Source organism: Cebus imitator, unplaced genomic scaffold (genome assembly GCF_001604975.1).
Source record: "Cebus imitator isolate Cc_AM_T3 unplaced genomic scaffold, Cebus_imitator-1.0 Scaffold83, whole genome shotgun sequence".
NCBI classification, from domain to species: Eukaryota; Metazoa; Chordata; class Mammalia; order Primates; family Cebidae; genus Cebus; species Cebus imitator.
The window spans coordinates 3,462,347-3,482,052 of NW_016107398.1; the positions used below are offsets into that span (position 1 = coordinate 3,462,347).

At 42.0% G+C, this 19,706-nt stretch overlaps 1 pseudogene; it reads right to left on the minus strand.

The window, feature by feature from the left end:
- The window catches only part of LOC108308147, a 62,448-nt pseudogene extending 44,581 nt beyond the window's left edge, over positions 1 to 17,867 (minus strand).
- Between the last annotated feature and the right edge of the window lie 1,839 nt (positions 17,868 to 19,706).

The window sequence follows — 19,706 nt, forward strand, 5'->3', positions numbered from 1 at the left end:
TCAGGAGAAAACACAAGAGAAGGAGACCATGTTTTTCCATCTCAACTCCTATTCAGTTTCTGCCTTGAAAACCACTTAGGAATGGTGATTCATATTTTAAATAGCTATAAAGCCACTCTAAGCTAAGTACTATTCCTTCTAATGTTACAGATTCAAAGTTTTCCTTACTTGAGAGAGGGAAGGTGGTGAAGCAAGTCAATGCAGCAGATGTCATGGATAAACTAGAACCACTTTTTGCTTTGGAAAAGACAAATGCAAACAGGGTGATATAAACCGTGTGTGTGTGTGTGTGTGTGTGTGTGTGTGTGTGTGTGTGTGTGTGAGTGTGTGTGTACCCCTAGGAAGTCCAGAGAAAAATGAAAAAGCCTTTCCTTTTCTAGAAATGTAATGAGGTGAAACATGTTCTTCCTTAATGCCTGGTGGCTGTTTCAGGATTAATCCCTTCTGTCCTATATTCTACCTTCTCTGAATCCTTAGTTTTGCCTCTATGGAATTCAGGGCTTCCTGTCATGTCTTCTTGATGAAGTCTTCACTCCAATACATAGCTTTATATTGTGAATTTCTGCTTTTCTTCCCCATCTCTATTCTGTATCCTGTTCTCTCAGAATCATCCATGGCACCTCACTGACATCAGATTTAGCAAATAAAAATTCAGGATGCCAGTTAAACCTGAATTTCAGATAGATGGAAAATTGCTTCCTCAGTATAAGTATGTCCCAGGCAATATTTGAGATATACCTATATAGTCTTTATTGTTTATATGAAATTCAAATTTAACTGGCTATTGTTGAAAATAAGAGTAAAGGAGATTCTTGTGATTTAGTGAAGAAAACTCAGCTGAATTGTGTTCTATCATCATATGGAAAGAAGAGCTCATAGTTGTGAACTTGTGGATGTTTAGCTGAGGGAATCGCTCAGCAAAGTGTTGAAGGTATAGCTTGGTTTTTCTTGATTTCTTATAGTGAAATGTGACAGAAAAGAGAGAGATTGGAGGAAGTTCTCTAAGTATAAAAAGAACTAGGACTTGGGTATTTGGAAAATTCCTAGCCTATCCAGGTGGAAAAAAAATGCTACATTCAGATTTGTAGACAGTAAATCGTGCTCTAGAGAGAAAGCCAAGGGCATGGCTGGACAGCTTTTCACTAGCTCCTTGTAAGGATCAAAGGTCCAACAACTCAATCAGTGATGGCATACATTTCATGAATCCCCTAAACCATTGCAGGAGAAGTGAAAAATAGAGATGAGATTATCTAGGAAGGATCTTTGAAGGAGCATATTGTCTAATGGAGTAAGTCCTTGGGACATTCATGGAAAATCCACACGATTCTTGAGGATGTTATGTCATCAGAAACACTACCAGTTTGGGTTAAAACTAACAGGGAGGAATAAATGAAAGAAGACTGTCAGGCTCCAAAAATTCTACATGCAGGAAACAGGCTTATAAATTACTCAGTTGTAAAGATGCTCTGCCTTTTGTGAAAAAGGAAGGATGATCCAGATGACAGAACTGTTGGTCAAAATGGCCTTTTTATGTCCAGAGAATGAAGCTGTGGACTAAGAGGACAGAAATGTAAGACTCAGAGTATTATTCCTAGACTTCTAAATCTAATAATTTTTTTTTCCAGTTGGATCTCAATAGTGCTTGGGACCAGTGATTGTTTTCTTCCTTCTATCCCCACCCTATCTCCCCCTTTAAATGGAGAAATCACTGTAACTATTTTCCTATGTCCATCCCATCATTGTATTTTGAGATCACATCACTTGTTTTCTAGTTTTACAAGTCAAAAATGGAGATAATTTTTGCCCCATTTGATCATACCAGGAGTTTCACCCATATATTATTGAAAGAATGAGATTTAGAACTTCTTGGTCAGTGATATCTAGATGAGATTTTGGAATTGCATTGATACTGTAATGGTCTGAGACTTCTGGGAATGTTGGGATTGGGTGAATGTATTTTTCATGTGGAATGGTTGTGAATCGTTAGGGACCAGAGAATAAACTACAGTAGGCTGAACAATGACTCTTAAAGTAGTCCATGTCTCAGTCCCCAGAATGTGAATATTTTGCCTTAAATGGCAAAAGGGACTTGGCATGTAACTAAATTAGGTATCTTGAAATGAGATTATTTTAGATTATCCATCTAGACCCATCAGTGTGCTGTATTCAGGAAACACATCTCATGTACAAAGACACACATAGACTCAAAATAAAGGGATAGAAGAAGATTTACCAAGCAAATGGAGAACAAAAAAAAGCAGGGCTTGCAATCCTAATCTCTGATAAAACGGACTTCAAATCAACAAAGATTAAAAGAGACAAAGAAGAGCATTGCATAATGGTAAACAGATCAATCCAACAAGAAGAGCTAACTCTCCTAAACATATACACACCCAACACAGGAGCACCCAGACACATAAAGCAAGTTCTTAATGACCTAAAAGGAGATTTAGACTCCCACACAATAATAGTGGGAGACTTCAACACTCCACCGTCAATACTAGACAGATCAATGAGACAGAAAATTAACAAGGACATCCAGGACTTGAATGCAGAGCTGGACCAAGTGGACCTAATAGACACATACAGAATGCTCCACCTCAAATCCACAGAATACACAACTTCTCAGAACCACATCATACTTACTCCAAAATTGACCACATAATTGGAAGCAAATCACTTCTCAGCAAATGCAAAACAACGGAAATCATAACAAACAGTCTATCAGACCACAGCACAATCAGATTAGAACTCAGGATTAAGAAACTCACTCGAATCTGCAGAACTAATTGGAAACTGAACAGCTTGCTTTTGAGTGTTGACTGGATAAACAATGAAATGAAGGCAGAAATAAAGACTTTCTTCGAAACCAATCAGAATGAAGATACAACTTACCAGAATCTCTGGGACACATTTAAAGCAGTGTCGAGAGGGAAATTTATAGTAATAAATGCCCACATGAGAAACAAGGAACAATCTAAAATTGACACCCTATCATGAAAATTGAAAGAGCTAGAGGAGCGAGGTCAAAAAAGCTCAAAAGCTAGCAGAAGACAAGAAACAACAAAGATCAGAGCCGAATTGAAGGTGATAGAGACACAAAAAACCCTTCAAGAAATCAATAAATCTAGGAGGTAGAGGTAGTTTTTTGAAAAGATCAGCAAAATAGACAGACTGCTAGCCAGACTAATAGAAAAGAGAGAAGAATCAAACAGATGCAATAAAAAATGATAAAGAGGATATCACCACTGATTCTGCAGAAATACAAATTACCATCAGAGATTACTACAAACAGCTCTATGCACATAAACAAGTAAAGCTAGAAGAAATGGATAAATTCCTGGACACTGGCACTCTACCAAGACTAAACCAGGAAGAAGTTGAAACCCTAAATAGACCAATAACAAGGGCTGAAGTTGAGGCAGCAATCAATAGCCTACCAACCAAAAAATGTCCAGGTCCAGATGGGTTCACAGCTGAATTCTACCAGACATACAAAGAGGAGCTGGTTCCATTCCTTCTGAAACTATACCAAACAATACAAAAGGAGGGAATCCTCCCTAACTCATTCCATGAGATGAACATCATCCTGATGCCAAAACCAGGAAGAGACATAACTAAAAAAGAAAACTTCAGGCCAATATCCATGATGAACATTGACACAAAACCTTCAGTAAAATACTGGCAAACCGAATGCAACAGCACATCAAAAAGCTTATTCATCACGATCAAGTAGGGTTCATCCTGGGGATGCAAGGCTGGTTCAACATACACAAGTCCCTAAACATAATCCATCAAATAAACAGAAACAAAGACAAAAACCACATGATTATCTCAATAGATGCAGAGAAGGCCTTTGACAAAATTCAACAGCCCTTCATGTTGAAAACTGTCAATAAACTAGGTATCAACAGAAGGTGTCATAAAATAATAAAAGCTATTCATGACAAACCTACAGCCAATATCATACTGAATGAGCAAAAACCGGAAACATTCCCTTTGAAATCTGGCACTAGACAAGGATGCCCTCTCTCACCACTCCTATTCAATATAGTATTGGAAGTTCTAGCCAGAGCAATCAGGCAAGAAAAAGAAATAAAGAGTATTTAGTTAGGAAAGGAGGAAGTCAAATTGTCTCTATTTGCAGACGACATGATTGTATATTTAGAAGACCCCATTGTCTCAGCCTAAAATCTCTTGAAACTTCAGCAAAGTCTCAGGATACAAAACCAATGTGCAGAAATCACAAACATTCCAGAAATCACATATGCTTGTGATATACACCAATAACAGACTTAAAGAGAGCCAAATCAAGAACAAACTGCCATTCACAATTGCTACAAAGAGAATAAAATACTTAGGAATACAACTAACAAAGGATATAAAGGACCTCTTCAAGGAGAACTACAAACCACTTCTCAACAAAATAAGAAAGGACACAAACAGATGAAAAACATTCCACACTCATGGTTAGAAAGAATCAATATCATGAAAATGGCCATACTGCCCAAAGTAATTTATAGATTCAATGCTATCCCTATCAAGCTACCAATGACCTTCTTAATAGGAAAAAAAACACTTTAAACTTCATATGGAACCACAAGAGAGCCCACATAGCCAGGACAAGCCTAAGCAACAAAACAAAACAAAGCTGGAGGCATCACACTGCCGGGCTTCAAACTATCCTACAAGGCAACAGTAATCAAAACAGCATGGTACTGGTACCAAAACAGAGACATAGACCAATGGAACAGAAAAGAGGCCTCGGAAGCAACACCAAACATCTACAACCATCTGATCTTGGACAAACCTGATAAAAACAAGCAATGGGGAAAGGACTCCATGTTTAATAAATGGAGTTGGGAAAACTGGCTAGCAATGTGCAGAAAGCAGAAACTGGACCCCTACCTGTCATCTTACACTAAAATTAACTCCAGATGGATTATACATTTAAACATAAAACCTAATACCATAAAAACTCTAGAAGAAAATGTAGGCAAAACCATCCAGGACATAGGCATAGGCAAGGACTTCATGACTAAAACACCAAAAGCAATGACAACAAAAGCCAAGATAGACAAATGAGATCTAATTAAACTTCAGAGCTTCTGTACAGCAAAAGAAACAATCATTAGAGTGAACTGACAACCGACAGAATATGAAAAAATTTTTGCAATCTACCCATTTGACAAAGGGCTAATATCCAGAATCTACAAAGAACTAAAACAGATATACAAGAAAAAAACCCATTCGAAAGTGGGCAAAGGATATGAACAGACACTTTTCAAAACAAGACATATATGAGGCCAAAAAACACGGGAAAAAATCTTCATCATCACTGGTCATTAGAGAAATGCAAATCAAAACCACGTTGAGGTATCATCTCATGCCAGTTAGAATGGCGATCATTAAAAAATCTGGAGAAAACAGATGCTGGAGAGGATATGGAGAAATAAGAACACTCTTACACTGTTGGTGGGAGTGTAAATTAGTTCAACATTGTGGAAGACAGTGTGGTGATTTCTCAAGGATCTAGAAATAGAAATTCCATTTGACCCAGCAATCCCATTACTGGGTATATACCCAAAGGACTATAAATCATTCTATTATAAAGACACATGCACACGTATGTTCATTGCAGCCCTGTGTACAATAGCAAAGACCTGGAACCACCCAAATGCCCATTGATGATAGACTGGACAAAGAAAATTTGGCACCTATATACTGTGGAATACTATGCAGCCATAAAAAATGATGAGTTCGTGTCCTTTGTAGGGACTTAGATGAATCTGGAAACCATAATTCTCAGCAAACTGACACAAGAACAGAAAACCAAACACCAAATGTTGTCATTCATAGGTGGGTGTTGAATAATGAGAACACGTGGACTCAAGGAGAGGAGCATCACACACTGGGGGCAGTGAGTAAGGGGGCTAGGGGAGGGACAGCGGGGGGGTGGGGAAGGATAACATGGGGAGAAATGCTGGCTATAGATTAAGGGGGAATAGGGGCAGCAAACCACCTGGTTATGTATGCACCTGTGCAACAACCCTGCGTGACCTGCACATGTACCCCAGAACCTAAAGTAAAATAAAGAAAAAGAAAAAGGAAACTCATTGCTGATAGCAGCAAAATTTAATTTGTACTCAGATTTGAGGGACTAGAACTAATTTCCTTCTTTCCTTCTTTCTTTCCTTCTTCCATTCCTTCCTCTCTCCTCTTTTCCCTCTCTCTCTTCTTATTATCATTATTTATGATGACTGATATGGTTTGACTGTGTCCTCACCCAGGTTGGAAAATTTGCAAACTGATAATGTGATAGAAAAAAATTACCGTTTTCTAAGGAGACATTCAAGCCAGCTGCAGAAATTTGCATAAGTAATGAGGATGAAGTAACTGAATGTTGATCCCCAAGACAATGGGGAAAATGTCAGAGATCTTCACAGCAGCCCCTCTCATCACAGGCCCAACAGCTTTAGGAGGGAAAAATGGTTTCATGGGCCAGGCCCAGTATCCCTCTGCTGTATGTAGTCTAGAGAGTTGGTGCCCTGTGTCCCAGCCACTCTAGCTGTGACTAAAGGGGTCAAGATATGGCTCAGGCTGTTGCTTTAGAGGGTGCAAGCCTCAAGCCTTGGTGGTTTCCACATGGTGTTGAGCCTGTGGGTGCACAGAAGTCAAGAATTGAGATTTGAGAACTTCCACCTAGATCTCATAAGATGTATGGAAAGGCCTGGATTCCCAGGCAGAAGTTTACTGCAGGAGCAGGGCCCTCATGGAGAAGCTCTGCAAGGGCACTGCAGAAGGGAAATGTGGGGTCAGAGCCTCCACACAGAGTCCCTACTGGGGCACTACCTAGTGGAGCTGTGAGAAGAGGGCCACTGTCCTTCCAACTACAGAATGGTAGATCCACTGACGGCTTGCTCTGTGCACCTGGAAAAGTCAGGGACACTCAATGCCAGCCCATGAAAGCAGCCAGGAAGGAGGCTGTGCCCTGCAAAGCCACAGAGGCAGAGCTGCCCAAGGCTGTAGGAATCCACCTCTTGCATCAGTGTGACCCGGATGTGAGACATTGAGTCAAAGAAGATAATTTTGGATTTGACTTTAAGATTTGGCTGCCCAACTGGATTTCAAGCTTGTGTGGGGCCTGTAGACCCTACGTTTTGGCCAATTTCTCCCCTGTGGAATGGCTGTATTTACCCAATGCCTGTATCCCCATTGTAGATAGGAAGTAACTAACTTCAGATTTTGCAGGCTCATAGGAAAAAGGCACTTGCTTTGTCTCAGATGAGACATTGGCCTGTGGACTTTTGAGTTAACGCTGAAATAAGACTGTAAGGGACTGTTGGGAAGGCATGATTGGTTTTGAGATGTGAGGACATGAGATTTGGGAGGGGCCAGGGGTAGAATGATATGGTTTGGCTGTGTCTCCACCCTCATCTCATCTCGTAGCTCCCATTATTTTCATGTGTCATGGGTGGGACCCAGTGGGAGGTAATTGACTCATGGGGGCAGGTCTTTCCTATGGTGTTCTCATGTTAGTGAATGGGTCTCATGAGATCTGATGGTTTTTTAAGGGAGAGTTTCCCTGTACGAGCTCTCTCTTTTGCCTGCCAGCATCCATATAAGTTGTGACTTGCTCCTCCTTGCCTTCTGCCAAAATTGTGAGGCTTCCCCAGCCATGTGAAACTTGGAGTTCTCCATTAAACTTCTTTTCTTTGTGAATTGCCTGGTCTCAAATACGTCTTTATCAGCAGCATGGAAATGGACTAATACAATGACAGTATTATCTATGAAGAACCTATTTCTGGGGCAAAGTATGTTCTTGATGCAATGAGTTCAGTGTTTCCTCTATGTCTAGAGGTGCCTCTGCTTATGGAATATCTTACAGATTCTAATTTAAAGGATATTCAGATATAAGCTAATAATCTTCTGAATGAGGTTTCCACTGCATTCAGATGAATATTAAAAATACTATACTTCATAGATCAACCACATGTTCTTCAATGCCAAAATGTTCTGATCTGCTCTGCAAGCAAACAAAAGGATCCAAGTGTTATAAATTTCAACAAATGAGCCAAAATAATTAGTTTTCTTAGATGATTAAAGAACGTAATAAGCAAAAAGTGTTCCACAATCAGACTGGTAGAGAAGCAAATTCTCTGTTTTTATTAGCAGCTTGCTTGCAGATTTTTTCTTCAGCTAATGAACACTCTAATAGCTCACGGGAAAAACAACCCAAATGCTGCAAACTCTGACCACTGCTAACCAAGGAGCCGGTGTTTAAATGGGGTGGGCCAGCTGCACATACTGCTTCTCTTCATTTTCAACCTGAAGTAATTCCACTACCCTGTCCATATGGTCCAACCTCTGACTAAAATCCTCTAAGTGCTGTGTTGGAAGAAAATCCCACAGAGGACTTCCTGCAGACTGAAGATATTATCTGCTCATGTATCTGCCAGTTGACCAGCAAAGAACATCTGGCAAGGCAGCTGGAGGGATGTCATATGCTAGCTAGTAGGGGGCCGGAAACAGCTTACTGGGCACCAAGGGAAAGGGCCATGGCAACTGGCAAATTGCATATTATACATTTTACTAGAGCAAATTTGTTGTGATGCTTTGTCATTTTTCAAAGGCAAGCAGATTTTCCCTTCTTCCTGGTTCCTTTTGCTGCATCAGTTAATTATGAAAAGCACTGAGCACAGTGCTTGGGAATTAAGTGCTAAAAAATACTAGTTACCATTACTGTGTTGTTATTACAGCAGGACTGCTCCCTCACTGCATGGTCACTGAATGTCCCAGAATTCAGCTGCACGGTTGAATTGTGAGCTTTAGTGGGACGTCATGAAACCAGGTAGTTAGTGGGTCAGTGAGTGTCTATGCTGTTTGTGTTATTTAGGCAGCACATTTTTGTTTGGAATAGTAAAACCTATCTTTGTGGTGGCATCCCAATGAAGGAGGAATTTGTATCTGGCAGGTGTGTTTACTTTGAAAAGTTGACCACCAGGTCAAAGACCACCAGAACAGCACCTGTTATGACAATGATAAGTCTTTTCTGCTTCTCTCTGAGAACTATTATTAGAACTGGAAAGGGTTAACTTTTTCATCCAAAACAAGTGATTAAAAGAACCACAGCAGACCTGGAGATGTGAGGATAATTATAGAGTTAATGTTTTCTTTCCTACTGGAAACAGCTGGATAAATGGTAGCTATGGGATTTCCCTTCAACCTGCACCGTCCACAGATTCGGTACCTTTATGTGAGTGAGACTGCATTATTTGTAAAAGGCAAGTAAAGCAGGACTATTCTTTCCTCTTTTTGAAAAATGGTTTTGATGTTTTGGAATATACTAGAAACATGTCAGGTACCTATTAAGAATATGTACAAAGACAGAATTTGGAAGATGTAATCAATAGCCATGTTTCCAAACTTTGGGGTGCATGAGAATTATGCAAGGGGAAGATGATGGGGGGGATGGTTATGTGTGTGGGCAGGGGGCATGGGGTGAGGGTTGTTTAAAGTGAAGATTCCTGGGCTACATTCTAGAAAATCTGATTTTATAGGTTTGGGAAGGGACATTAGGAATTTGCGCTTTAACATGCAGGCTTGTCAGGAGACAAGGAGCCTGTGGGCCAAGAGGTTGAACATTTAGGAAAATGGCTTGGTTTACACAGGAAGATTTGACACTAGGAAATAAAATACTGCATAGAACTCTAAAGAGGTAGAGGACCTGGAGAGAGATCATTTACTAAATATTATGTTGATAGTAGAATCCTTTCACCCTTATTGTAAAGAGTATAACTAGTGGACTTCGTGGGCTCTGGGTTCAATTTGCAGGCCACACCATTTACTATCTGGGTGACTTTGGGCTCAGTGCCTCAGTTTCCTAAGCTGTAAAGTGAGGATAATCATAGCATCTACTTCATAATGTGATGATGGACTAATAATACTAGCTAGCAATGATAGGGATTACATGTGGAGAAAAATTATGTGAGGTCTTTTACATGGATGGACTCATTTAATACTTTCAAAACCCTAACAGGCATGCATAGTTGTTTCTAACTGGAAAAATTAGGTTAACAATTGACTTAAAGTCACATGGTTAGAGAATGGCAAGGTTGGGGCTCAGATCTGGGTGGGCTGGCTGCAGTGCCCACCTTCATACCTTCCTTGCTATCCTGCAATGAAACATGAGTTCCTCTTCCTCTCCCTATTATTTAGCTCCAGACAGGCCAGGATTAGTTCCGGTTAAGTAAAATGTCATGTTAGCTGAGAAGAGTGAATTCTGCATGCGTGCCCAGGCCCGGGCTATAATGCAAGAGAGAGAGAGAGTAGTGTTGTGATTCCCAAGCAGTAGCTTCAGCCCGGCTGTGTACCTAAGTGCCCCAGGGCCAGCTGTCTGAGAGAAGCTGTGGTTGGCTGCGGCATAGCTTAACCTTTTCCACTGGTGGCCTTAGCTTTTCTAAAGTAAAAGGAGCTGGTTCACCTTTGCACCATACCTCCCCCAGCAGCAACAGCCACAGCAAAGCTCTTGCCAGAGATAAGCACGGTCTTCTTTTGAGGCCCCGGAGCTCAGTGGGGTGAAGCCGAGTATACTCTATTTCTTTGTTGGTGCTGCCATAAGAAAGTACTATGGACAGGGTGCATAAACAAGAGAAATGCATTTTCTCACAGTCCTGGAGGTTAGCCCTCCAAGATCAAGGTGTTGGGAGCATTGCTTTCTTCTGAGGCCTCTCTCCTTGGCTTGCAGATGGCCATGTTCTCTCTGTGACTTCAAGTGGACTGTCCTTTGTGTGCACCTGTATCCTGATCTCCTCTTCTTAGAAGGGACAGGGTCATACATTGGATTAGGGCCTACCCATATGACCTCATTTAACCCTAATTACCTTTTTTAAAGGCCCTGTCTCAAAATATAGTCACATTGTTAGGTACTGGGGGTTAAGACTTTAACATATGAATTTGGAGAGGACATAGTTCAACTTAAAACAGGCCTGTAATAACTGTAGTAGGTAGCTACTAATTATTGAATGTGCCAGGTCTGCACTCAACACTTTTTCGATGCTGTCACATTTAATCCTCAAAGTAAACTTCCACTTATTTTCAGGGGCAGCTCCCCTGCTGGGCCCACCACCATGGGGACATCCCCTTTACTGTATGTCCCTCTCTTCACTTGTGCAGAGATTGGCCACTGCAGGCTTGGTGATAAGGTGTCATAAAGCTGCCCTTCCATTGCCCGACTGTGTGTATCTGGTCTCTGACAAGGCTGTGGCTTCCGGACTCCTAGTGCTGTTTCTTGTTTTGCCCCAGGTCCTGGCAGTCCTTGTGTCTGGAGAGGCAGGAGCTCTTCCCTAAGTGCTCACTTGAAGAAATGGAACTCAGTTTACTAAGCCCAGTGATCTCTCTCTTGCATTCACATGCGTTCGTGTTCTCTCTCTCCCTCTCTCACTCTCTGTCTCTCTCTTTGTGTGCGTGTGTGTGTTTTGTTTGCCTGATTTTCTGTCACCAGATTGCTCCAGGAGCAATGATGCTCTTAATTAAGCTGAGATCCAAGGTGCTTAAAATGCAAAATTCTCAGGCAAGCTGGCGAATGCCTGAGGCTGGAAAAGGATGCTCTTAACTTTCAGAACCCTAGATGCATCACACCATAAAAATACCTTTGTTCCTATAGAGCTAGCTCACAGGACCAAAGAGTGAGATCCATCTACACTGAGGGGAGTTTATGGAGGAGCTAGACTCCTCTGTGTGTTCTGCAAGCTAGCTGGAACCTGAGGGGTTGCATTTAACAGTCAGGAGGGGCCACAAGTGGCCTCATGGTGTACCTCCCCTACCACATGAGGGTAGCCTGAACTCATGAGAGGGTGAACCAATGAGCTAATGAAGAAATACCTGGGCAAGGAAGTTCTGGTTCTTAGAAAAGACAGGAGACCAAGAGCCCAGCCATGGACCCAGAGATCACAAGTACATAAGGGGAGGTTGCAGCTGGCCAGGAAAAACCTGAGAATCATGCAGAAATGGCCTTTAGTTCTCACCTCTCATTGTTTAGTACGCAAGTTGAACTTCTTCCCTTTGATACAACTTCACTTTGACTTCTCCTTTTAGGACTTGTGGAGAAGGAACTTGGACTTTTCAAATATGGTCTATCACTCAGCTCTTGTCACTCAATCCCCTACTCATCCCCCTTTGGTGCTGAGCAGGTGTCTGCAAGTATCCACACCACCTCTGCTCCTCCTTCTCTTTCCTTGCTCCTTGGAAATGCTGCACATGTTTTTTCATCTGTGTCTAGACTCTCTGGAGCTACTTAAATAAACATCCATGTTTATAGGATATTGACAAGAACTCCAGCCTCCCCTGTTCTTTCTGAGACAGCAATTTCTTTATTATGAATCCAAAGCAGAGCTCCCAAGTTAAGTGAGGTCTATAGGAGGGAAGGGCAGGAATTGTCATACGACAGTGAGGGGTGTTCCAGTTACCCCACAATCCTGTATTTAGCTTCTGCTCATATCCAGTTGACCTGGACTTGGCCTGACCTTTGCTCATATATAAGGTGGTGCGCCTACTAAGATAAAGCTGCATCTGCTTGGCAGGACAACTATAAACAACAAAGTACCCACTTTGGGAAGCCCACTTAGTCCTGCCCAGGTAGTTGCTTGACTTACAGAGAGCAATAGAGTCCCCACTAACGTCCACATGGACTGGGTGCTCTTGTGCAGGGCACAACTTGTATGACAGTTCAGGGCAGCCCTGGATCTTGGTCTCAGTGCAGGTGGAGGGGCCATGAGTCCATTGATTCCCTCCACTATGCCCCGATCTGTGTCTTGGATCCCCAGATAGTGGTCTCCCAGCTTCTCTTCCTTTCCAGCCCAGCCAAAAGCCTTTTGTACCTCTTGTGTCCTGGAGCCCTTACCCGTGCTTGGTTATTTTGAAAGTTCTGGTGACTGGGTGACTTTGGTTTGCTAGTTGGATGGTTAGAATGTGATGGGAATGCAGATCTTTTGCATTTATTGTCTCCAGGCCTGACTGTGTGGGCAGGAAAGCCGTCTACAGCATCTCAATGACAGTATTCATACTATCTGTGAAACAAGTATTTTCCAATCAGGGTGTGCAGGGAGTGATATGCAGCTTGTCTTCCTGCAGAGAAGGAGAGAACACCGAATTACTTCCCAGTTCTGAGTAATTTCAGCCCCGAATTCTGTCTAACCATGTGCTGCTGATCAGCCTGATACCAGAACGTTGTGTCTTCTGCCTGCTTCATTATTTTCCAGGGATGTTGGGTGCTGGCCTGGTAGGCTTTGACCCCACTCATCCAACTCATTTTTTGAAATAGACATTGACTGGTAAAGAAGCACTTCTCTTTTGCTAAAACTCTTTCCTGAGTCAAAATTGCTTATTGCTCTGTGTCCTGGATACACCTGCAGATGTGCAGTGACGCAGCCAGCCTGAAAAAACTGTAAAGCACATCATGTGTGTCTTTTGGGTCTCCCTCACCCTTCTGGCAGTCATCTTTTTCTTCCTCCTAGGACTCCTCTGTCTTCCCCTTACACCAGTCTGGATCATTTTCTTATTCTTCCCCACGGATGAACTAATCTCTAATAGGGAATTGTTGAACAAACCAGGTGTTAACCGATAATGTCTTAAGCTTTACTCCCCCACAGGGTGCTGGCATTTTAAATGGGGATTTGCCCCAAATGAATAAGGTCATAATCCTTAAAAGAGAGGTCGTATTCTTCCGGAACTTTACAAAGTCAGGGTGCCTTTATTCTCTAGGTTAGATCTACTTATAGATACTTATAAAGAAGCAATGAGGTGGAAATTTCAGGGCACTGAGAGAGACCTACAGGCCACCCAGGTTGCACCAAATGACATTTCCTTCTCTGTTCAAACAGTGTGCACTATTCATACAGTTTCATGCGTCTTGTTGTTCTCTATTGCTTTTTATGCAATACATTTCTTTTCACAATTTGAACAGATTTCAACCCTCTAAATGCATGGGTTCAAGGTGGATGAGGAAGGTTAGTTCACAAGCAGCCACTTGTTCACTGTGCTCTGGGTCTTTCATTTTTTTTTTTTTTTCTTTTTCTTTTTTTGAGACGGAGTTTCGCTCTTGTTACCCAGGCTGGAGTCCAATGGCAGGATCTTGGCTCACCGCAACCTCCACCTCCTGGGTTCAGGCAATTCTCCTGCCTTAGCCTCCCGAGTAGCTGGGACTACAGGCATGCGCCACCATGCCCAGCTAATTTTTGTATTTTTAGTAGAGACGGGGTTTCACCATGTTGACCAGGATGGTCTTGATCTCTCGACCTCGTGATCCACCTGCCTCGGTCTCCCAAAGTGCTGGGATTATAGGCGCGAGCCACCGCGCCCAGCCTGCTCTGGGTCTTTCTATGTAGTCCTCTGAGATGGATAGTGTTGACCATAAGGACGAGGTGATCTCATTTTCAGCACGTTTAACTCTGGACATGTTTCTTGTTCTTTAGTAGCACATTAAACAGCAGGCTGGCACAGTTTTGAACTGAGATTTTGCACAGAAAATTTACAAGCATCTCCCTTTTTTCTTTTGGCAATGATGTGAAATTTGTCTTTCTGAAGTGAATGGGTTTACCAGACCTTGATGAACTTTACTTGGCTTGAGAATGACACTTGAGTCACTAATTATTAATTCTGTGGGTTTTGTTTTTCCTCCAAGCAAGAGCAATAGTTTACTAGCTATTTTAGCTGTTAAGAGGAAGATTATATAAAAGGAAATTCAATTAAGTGTCTGTTAAAGTGAATAGAGTCTTTGATTTGGATGGGGGCCTCTGCCAAACCTTCATTTGACAATATATCCATGGTTTTGTTTGTTAAATTGAAAGCCTACAACGTGGCAAGTCATAAGGACAAGCTGAGGTTATAAAGATGGAGACAATGCATTTTCTACTCTCAAGGAGCTTGTTCGTTTTTGCAAAAGACTGAGTAGTCTAGGTGTCTGGGCTTCAGCTTCCTTACCTTTAAAATGGAGATAACAGCAAAACTACACAGTGGGCTGCTATGATGATGAAATGAGGTGAGATTGTAAAGCAATTAGAATAGTTCCTGGCACATATTAAGTACTTTATGCATGTTTCAACAAAATACAAGATAAAACATGTGACAAGAACATAGATTGGGAATGTGCACATACACATGGGTGTGCAGAAAATACTCCAGCAGGCACCAAAGATTCAGAGGAACAGAGTGTGATGGTTGGGGCTGGCTTCACCCATGGGGGAGTTGAGACTTTCTCTGGGTCTTGAATGATGAGTAAGAGTTTAGTATATAGAGAAATGGAGTGTTTCCAAGAAAAGAGAGAGCACAGCTGTTGTGTCGCTCAAAGAGCCCTGTCTATAACATTCTGCCCAGAAGCCTTCTCTGACCACCAGCTCACCCCACTGGATTAGTTCAGATCAGGCATGTTATAGTACTTGGTACAAGCCTCTTTCTCATGATTATCTCGACATTTTCTAGCCATTTTCCTCTAATATTTATTCAACAATGTATACTGAGCACCAGCTTTGTGTCAGGTGTTGTACTGGCCTGTCTGTTCTCAGGAACTCCTAGAAAAATAAGATGTTCTCTCTCTGGCGCCAGGAGCTCCCATGACACACTGCTTGGCTCAGTGTAGCAGTTTAAAAGAGCACTTTTGAAAGAATTTATGTGTGAGTTAGTGAAGTATCTGGCTGATCCCTAGGTTTTTGATACCTAAAGGATTATCTTTAACTGAGAAACTCAGGGATATAGAGCTTTCTGTCAGGGGAATAATTGGACAAAAAAATAATTGTTGTGTTCACTGTTTCTGTGATCTGTTTATCCAAACCTGTGCGGAGTTGATTTTTTTAATTTTTTAATTTTAATTTTATTCTCAACTTTTTATTTGGTAGAGACAGGGTCTTACTATGTTGTCCAGGCTGGTGTTGAACTCCTGGCCTCAAGAAATCATCCTGCTTCAGGTTCCTAAAGAGCCAGGATTACAGTTGTGAGCCACTGCCCCTGACCAAAGAATTATCTTTTTTTTTTTTTTTTTTTGAGACAGAGTCACTCTTGTTTCCCAGGCTGGATGCAATGGTGTGATCGTGGCTCACCACAACATCCGTCTCCCAGGTTCAAGTGATTCTCCTACCTCAGCCTCGAGAGTAGCTGGGATTATAGGTGCCTGCCACCATGCCCTGCTAATTTTGTATTTTTAGTAGAGACGGGGTTTCTCCATGTTGGTCAGGCTGAAGAATTGATTTTTATAAAGAGCTTGTAGCACCTCAAAGGAGAAAGAATCATTGAATATCATTAGTATCCCCTTAGGAGAACTTTTTAAATTATCTGTCAATTTAACTGAACAATTACATGTTGCAGCTGTTTCCTGGAGCCAGCCTGTGGCTTCTGAAGTCTGTGTCTATTTTACATTGCCTCTGTCTGTTCCATCATTGGGATCACAACTGTATTTTGAAAGTAAGAGATCCCCTGAAGTGAGATTTGGGGATGGAAGTGTGTGTGTGTCAGGCTGGGGGGTTTAGAAGCAGGATCACAAAGCTGCCTGGCAATTTTCAATCTCAGAAATCCTGTGTTAGGAAAAATAACAGCCATGCAATGGTTCCTTAAAATGTTTCAACATTTCTCATTTTGCCCTGTAGTAGTGAAGATGCATTTTACTCCTGACTATCTCAGTTACAGCAGAGAACTCAGATCTTTTAAATCAGATTACAAAGAGCAGCCAGGCATGGTGGGGCTCACACCTGTAATCTCAGGACTTTGGGAGGCCGAGGTGGGCAGATCACCTGAAGTCAGGAGTTCGAGACCAGCCCTGCCAACATGGTAAAATGCCATCTCTACTAAAAATACAAAAATCAACCTGGCATGGTGGCAGGCACCTGTAATCCCAGCTACTTGGGAGGCTGAGGAAGGAGAATTGCTTGAACCCGTGAGGCGGAGGTTGCGGTGAGCCGAGATCGCGCCACTGCACTCCAGCCTGGGTGACAAGAGTGGGACTCCATTTCAAAAAAAAAAAAAAAAATAGCACAAAGATCCTGTGTTTTGGAGACTCATCTCTTAATCTACAGTTCGAGATTCACACATCTATGCTAATTCTATTCTTTTTGCACACAACAGAATGATTTTTAAAAATTGATAAGGATATGGCCTTTACATAATCTTGGAGCCAGTGTTTTATATCTTGGATTCTATTAAATCATAAACATATAAGATATAATGATGTAATAAAATATATGTAAAGGATATAACCACATACAATATATATTAATATGGTTGTATTTTGTAGAAGCTATCTCTGTGGATTATGTGAGTGTGACTTATCTTCTCTTTTTCCTTCCTTTCCTTTTTTTTCTTCCCTGCCTTCCACCTTCCTTTCTTCTCTCTACAACTTTTTGTTGTTGAGGAATCTCAAAATATTGGGATGTAAACATGAAATAATCGTTTACTACTGACAACTAACCCCAACTATACCTTTCTGACCCTTAAGAACATCAAAATCTGATTCCATAACTTTTGGGGCATGGTTTCCAAAAAAGTTTTATTCAGTTTTTTGAAAGGCTTAATTCTATTCATTTAAAAACGGAAACTTTAGTTTAAAGCCACCCTCCCTTCCCCATTTCAAAGTAGATTTTCATCACTGCTCTTGTTCATCCTCCCCTCACCCCTCACCTTTCCCCTGCTTTTACTCTGGGGTTGGGCTGACTGGAGAGACAGCATGATGTGGCTTCTGTGCCCCCCTTTGTGGTCATGACCAGCCAGTGTTCAAGCTCTTGTCTTGACGTGGACAGGTGGGGCCGGCTACCCCAGGCACTGGTGGTACCCTGAGGGTCTGTGGCATCGTGAGGGTGTTCACGGGCAGCAGCGTCACACCACATCCCTGTGACATGCACTCTTCTTTGTACCACTGTGAGCTCCCCATCTCATCCACTCTTCACGGCGATCGTTTCTGGGGTCTGTTGCTAGGAAGTGATTTGACTTTTGTAACTTTGAATATCTCGGGGAGCAGGAACTTACAGAAGAGACCCATGCCGTATAATGTCCCAAGCTTGTAACATGCCTGGTGGTTTGGCAGCATTTCAGGCAGAGAGGAATTGAATATTTCAGCATTCCTGTCTTTCAGATCCCCTGAAACTCAAGTGTTATTCTCAGAGCCTCCTCTGGCTTTATTGTGGGTTTATCATCTCATGGGAAGGTCAGGAGAGGAGAGATTTTTCTTTTCCCCAACTCTAAATTTCAAAGACTAGCTTTCTCCCTCCAGCTGCCTGCTTGTGTACTGGGGTGGTGAAATATTGGAGCAATCATGTTGCGCAAGTTCTGTTTAACAAGCTTCTATTACCAAGATGGGCTGGTGGAAAGGGACTTCCCTGACAGCCCATAGTTCTCTCTGCCCTGAATACAGAGTAACCAGAATGCTTTCTGGGGAAACAGAAGAATCCCCCTCCCCCCTAACAGGATCCTAATAGAGATGCATTCATTCATCACCTATTCCTTAGGCTAAGCATTGCGCTAAACACTGGCAATAGGGCGATAGTTCCTATTCTCACAGTGTTTACAGTTTAGTGGGGAGACATAAACAGAATATGGTAGAGATGCACTGAGAACAAAAGGAGAGGTTCCAGGGTGCAGGGGATGGGAGCTGGGAAAAGGATCCAGAGGAGGCTGCCAGAGGTGAGGCTAATAGAACAACCAAATCTTGAAGGACGTTGGTCTGGCAGACAAGGTAAATATGGCATTCCTGGCACAGGAAATGACACTCGCAAAGTCCCAGAAGATTGAAAGTGTCACTTAGTCGAGGAAATGGAAGGAATTCCATATAATCCAGGGATGGGTGTTCCAAGGGAAATGGCAAGGATGATGCAGCAGGGGAAGCAGGTGAGAGCGAGTTCATAGAGGGCCTTGGCTACTATACTCAGTTACCAAGAAACCTGAAAGAATCTAGGGGTGGCTGGAATGGTGATCACATGTTACATGATCAGATGTGTATTTTCTAAAGATCTCTGACAGAGCTAAGGAGAGTGGAACCAGTTTTTGTATGAGCAGATGGATGATGATAAACAGTGGAAGCAAGAACACCAATAAGAAGGTGATTTTCGTAATTTGCTTAGGAAATTATAGTTTGTGCACAAAGGCACCAATGATAAGGATGGAGAGAAGGAAATGAACATGAGAGAAACTGATTTCTTTTCAGATAGAATTGACCCAATTCAGTGACTGGATGTGGAGAGAAGAGAAACAGGGGCCTGTGAGAGCTCTCAAATTTCTGTCCTGGGTCATGAATGTTGTGGTGGTGTTCATGGGGAGAGGACATCAAGTAGAGAAACTAATTTGGAAGGAAAGATGATTTCAGTTTGAATGTGTTGGATTTGAAATACCTGTGACATGTGGATGGGGGATGTTTATAGGCACTTGAATAAACTGACACAAAGGAGGTTGAAGAGGGCTGAAGACACAGAGCTGAGGAGGACAGCACATCGGTGCCTGCTGATACCTTCACACTAGCTGCCCTGGGACCAGCAGAGATGAATGGAGACCTAGATAATTGATTTTATGTGACCTTTTAAAAACATTTGTAAGATTATTACAAATACATTGGCAAGTAAAGAAAAAAGTCTTTTGTTAGGCTACTCGTTTTGAGCTTTGGTTCCAAATGCAAGGTCTGAGAGCAAATGACATCTCAAGGTCCCTTCCCATATGAGGATTGTAGGAGACCTGGT